Here is a 5,502-nt window from a genome sequence, read left to right on the forward strand (position 1 = left end):
GGGGGGGGGGGGGGAGTTGCATGGTTTTCAAATGAGGGCTACTTTTCATTGTATGAATATCCATGTTTCTTTGAAAAAATATTAATGTATCTGATTATATGGCACTATCCTAGACACTCATCGAGGTTCATACACATTATATGTATTACCCATCCAAACACCAAAAAATTACTAACTTCTGCACCTAGATTCAGTGGTTCCAATTAAAAGATTATGAATTTGTAGAGGACTGGAATGAAGATGGAGACAAAATTTGAAGGGAGAATGGAGGATACCTACCTGCAAATGAACTGGATTTGGGGGTGGACAAGTGGGAAGAATCCGTGTGACTCCTAGATAAGCTTGGTGGGTGGTAGTGCTCTTTATTGAAAGGGGGGAGGGGAAAGAGGACCACACTCGTTTTGGAGATAATCAAATTGACCTGGGATCAACAAGTATTTAAATCTGCACAAACTTCAATTGGACTGATCTTGAGGTAATTTCCAGCTACCACTACTCTATTAGTTCCCTCCCAGCTGCCTTGACTCCAGGAAATGCCTGTCAATCTCCGACTCCCTCTCGGGTCTCCAGACAGATCTAGTGCGGTTTGCTCCCCTCCTTCCCCACAAGCTGTCTTGGTAGGAAGAGGTGCTCCTCAACCTCTTCCATAGTCACCCAATCTCTGTTGTACCTGCCAGGCTTCTTCTTGCTGAGAGCCACAGCCGAGTCGGAATGGCCCCTGGCATTTTGCCAATAGTATTGGTTGAGAGGTGAGCCATTAAGATGATGCTGGATTGATTCAATTGTATATCAGACTTTACTGTCCGGTAATAGGATGGCTCTTGCTGTGTCGGCGCCCACTACTTTGGAGTTCCCCTTGAGTTCTCAGGGGGTTTCGAGAGGGAGTGCACGCAGCCCGGGGGAGGGATTTCCGGTTGGTGTGTGGTGTGTCCCGGGAGAAGGCCGCGTGCATGGCGTTCGCGGGAGTGCGGAGAATAAAGGAGTTCCTGTTTTGAACCTACAAGGCTGTGTGGCGGCTCAGTTATTTTGTGCCCGGCCAGACTGCGGCATCTTCTGAAAGAGAAGATTTTCTTTTAGCACTCAGAACCCTGGGAACTAGGATAGGTGCTGGCCTGGGATCTCTGCCCACAAGGTGTGGTGGGGATGACAGTCTATACATGGTTCAGGAGGATTTTTCCCACATCACCAACTTCTCACCCTTGTCTGTACCAAGTACCCAGCCTGACCCCATTGAGTGCAGAAACAAACAGGCCACAGATGGCACCCACCGAAGGTGTACTGTGGAAAGATGACTTGTGGGGGTCCCAAGCTGGGATGAGAGAAGTGTAAAATACAGCTGTTGCTGCACGCGACTAAGCCGGTCAGGGTCACTCCAGGAGAACTGGGCTGGCACGAAATAATCACCCCAAAACAAATACCTTTCTCTTTGGGTTCTGTGACAGTCCCTCTGACCCAGCTCCCATAAAGGAGGCAAGGCAGGCAAGAATGAGAGGGAGCATGCCTGGAACCTGCGGTCTATTGGGGAGAAGCCATTCAAAGGAGGCAAGGGTCATGTTTCAGGGGGTTGAGTCTAGCTTCGAATGTCTTGCTGTTAGCAAATTGACTGACATCTTGGAAGGTCACGCAAAAGGATACACACATTGGCAGCCCAGAGAGGCAATGTCAGTCCAGTCTACTTAGTGCTCAATGCTCACAGTTCACACACACAGAACAAGCCTGGCTTGCCACTTATAGCCACAAGTAGTTTGTCTAGTAGGACAAAGTGGTCAACCTGGAACTACAGAAGGAAGGGAGTGCAGAGCAGGGCAAAAGTCCACATCCCCTGGCCCCATTTCTTGGATCCTAATCTACCTACCTCAGTCCACCTCGACACCCTCCAGTAGTAATACAATGTTACCATGTGTGTAACCTGCTAATGTAACAACATATCAGCAAATTTAATACAATAATATATAAAAAGAATTATACACACAATGAAGTGGAATCTATTCCAGCTATACAAAGCTGGTTCAACATTTTTAAAAAATCGATGAAATTCATCATATCAACAGACTAAAGAAGGAAAAAAAATCATATGATCACATTAATAAATACAGAAAGAACATTTTACAAAATCGACAGCCATATTTTAAAAACCACTTGCAACAAACTAGGAACACAGGGGCACTTACTCACCTTGATAAATATCTGCAAAAAACCTATAGCTTATATCATGCTTAATGGTGGAAATTCTTCCCAATTTGATCCATAGATTCACTGCAATCCCAATCTATCTCAGCAAATTGTTTTGTGAACAATAACAAACGGATTTTAGAGTTTATGTAGAGGCAAAGATCTAGAATAGCCAACACGATATTGAAAGAGAAGAATGAGAATGGAAAACTGACACTATCTCACCCCAAGGCTTACACACAGCTACAGTCATCAAGACAGCATGGTATGGGGAAGCTGGCAGACAACTAGACCAGTGAGAACCAGACCCAGAGAAATGTAATCAAACTGATCTTTGTTGCAGTTCCTTAGCTCCTTTGCCAGAAAACTTGAGGCTGAAACAACTGGACTCCAGTGTTTTAAAACATGAAACGTAGTGTTTACGTCCTCCACAAAAATTAACTCAGATGGATCAAAATGTAAAACACGAAACCCATAAAATTCCTAGAAGATAATATGGGAGAAATTTAAGAAGACTAGGTTTCATGATGACTTTTTAGATTTAATGTCAAAGGAGTAATTCATGAAGACCCAATTGGTAAACTGGACTTCATTAAAATTTGCCGCAGTCCGGCTGGGCACAAAATAACCGAGCCACCACAAAAGCCTTGTAGATTCAAACAGCAATTCTTTATTCCCGAACTCTCGCCGGCACTCTACACACACGTTCTGGGAAAATCCACTCCCTCCATCGGGCTCTGCGTACCAATACTCTCAGAACCCCGTGAGAACTCAATGGGAACTCAGAAGGAGTGGGCGCTTGAGGCAGCAGGATCAGGATCCGCCCTAATCCTGGAGCCGCCCTATTCCTAGCAGGATCCACCCTAAACCTGGAGCAGGGTCACCTTTCAAACCAAAATGTCATGCGTCATTCCTACTTGGCTATGGCTCTCAGCAAAAATTAAAAGTCCTGCTCTGCCAAAGACAGTCAAGAGAATGAAAGGACAACCCACAGGCAGAGAGAAATTATTTACAAAAGACATCTGATAAAGAATTGTTATCTAAAATACACAAAAAACTCTTAAAATTCAACAATAAGAAAACAAACACCCCAATTTAAAAATGGGCAAGAAGATCTAAACAGACACTTCAACTAGGAAAATATACAGATGGCAAATAAGTATGTGAGAAGGTGCACATCATCCTAGGTCACCAAGGAATTTGAAATTAATAGGGTAATGAGATATCACTTCATGCTTATTAGAATGGCAAAAATACAAAACACTGATAATGCCATATGCTGGTGAGGATGTAGAGCACAGGAAGTCTCACTCTTGGCTGGTGGAAATGCACAACCACACAGCCACTCTGGAAGACAGTTGTAAAACTAAAAATCCTCTTACCATATAATCCAGCTTCTGGCATTTACCCAAATGAATTGAAAACCTGTGTTTATAGAAAAATCTGCACATGGGTCATAACTGCTAAAACTTGGAAGCAACCAAGATGTCCATCAGCAGGTAAATGGAAAAATGAACTATGGACATTGGGATACTGTTTAGTGCCAAAAAAGAAATAAGCTATCAAGCCATGGAAAGATGGGGAAACTTTAAATGCATATTACTAGTGAAAGAAAAAAATCTAAAAAGACTTTATGATTCTAATCTAAGTGGTGCCAGGTATTAGAGGAGAAGTAGGAATGAATAGATGGTGTGTGGAGGATTTGGGGGGCTGTTAAACTCTTCTGTATGACACTATCATGTTAACTACATATTAGCATATATTTTCAAAACCTACAGAATGTATAGCTCCAAAAGTGAACTTCAATGTAAACAACAGAATTTTGTGTGACAATACTCAATGTAGTTTCATCAATTGGAGAAAAGGTATCATTCTGGTGAGTGATACTGATAGTGGAGGAGGCTGTATGGGGGATGGGAAAAGGGTGCATGAGAACTCTGTACATTCTGCTTAATTTTGCAGTGAATCTTAAATTGCTCTTAAAAGTCTATTTATTTTAAGCTATAATCAAAACAGGGCTGGGGGTGTAGCTCAGTGTTAGAGTGCTTGCCTAGCACGTGTGATGATTGCATAGCACTGGGTTCAATCCTCAACACCACACAAAAACAAATAAATAAATAAATGCATTGTGCCCATCTACAACTAAAAAAAAAAAATTTAAAAACGAGATAACCAAAACAAAATTAACCATGTTATAAAGAAAAATAAATGGCTGTCTTTAGGAAAGGTGAGAAACAAGTGTTAGTGTGGAGAATGAAGGGATAAAAGCGAATGGTAAATTAATGAGCCGGGACCTTGTATTGAACCAATAATGATAAAATGCCATGAAATGCCAGGCACAGTGGTGGCACATGCCTGTAACCTCAGCGACTGGGGAGGCAGAGGTAGGAGGATTCCAAATTCCAGGTCAGCCTCAGCAACTTAGCAAGACTCTGTCTCAAAATAAAAAACAGAAGAAATGGGCATCTAGTATCCCACCCCCTCAAAAAAAAAAAATCATGAGATGGGGAGTAACTCAATACTGCAATACTGTTCATTTGCAATCAGAATGAAAAGGAGACGATTTATTGCATGTGCTCTAAAAGCATATCAGGTTATTGGTTGTATTTCAGCCCAGTAAACATTGATTGTATCCTCACGTGTTCATATTTTGAATATAACCGTCATGAGTAGAAAGTAATCATCTCCGAAAAATACGATGAAAAAGTAGCATCTGAATTCCTTTTGCCCTACACAGTATTCCCACATTAACATTTCTTGTTTTTTCTCTCTCTCCACGATACTTAACGCTAACAAGCTTCCCAACCCTGCGTCCTGCACCGCAGAAGAGGTCCAAGGATTTCCTTTCCAGCCCGCATGTCCTCAACCTTGTCGCCAACAGGTGGCGCTCCGGCGCCATAACTGATATTACTTTGCTCTTGCCCGGTTCACCTCTAGCAAGGGCAGCGGAGCCCAGAACTCGCTTCGCTTGCTCTTCTTTGGTCTCCGGGAATTTACCTTTTAAAGCCTGCTGGATAAAAATGCCCAGAGTCTCTTTTGAGTTTTTCCTGGGCAGGAAACAAAACCGAGGCACAAGTCCTAATGGCTTTCGTTTCTGGAAGGGAGAATGATTCTATAGGGAGACTAACCCAGTCCTGGGACCCATTAGCAATGTCGGGGAGAAGGAGACGCAGCGCCGTGGACTCCGCGGCTAGAAGGCTGGCCGCGTGACCCTAAGGGCGCCGTGGGAACACCTGCACCGGGTATCCCTCCTGGACTCGAAGCCTCGCCCATTCCTTCGCCGCGGCGCCAGGGGGCGCAGCAGGGCAGCGGGAGCGCGGCGCGTGCGCG

General features: G+C 43.7%; 1 protein-coding gene across 1 annotated transcript in view; it reads left to right on the forward strand.

Annotated features, from left to right (window-relative positions):
* The window catches only part of Pstk (phosphoseryl-tRNA kinase), a 49,733-nt gene that overhangs the window by 35,918 nt on the left and 8,313 nt on the right, over positions 1 to 5,502 (forward strand). The window lies entirely within an intron of this gene.

This window comes from Marmota marmota, unplaced genomic scaffold, assembly GCF_001458135.2.
Source record: "Marmota marmota marmota unplaced genomic scaffold, marMar, whole genome shotgun sequence".
Classification (NCBI taxonomy): domain Eukaryota; kingdom Metazoa; phylum Chordata; class Mammalia; order Rodentia; family Sciuridae; genus Marmota; species Marmota marmota.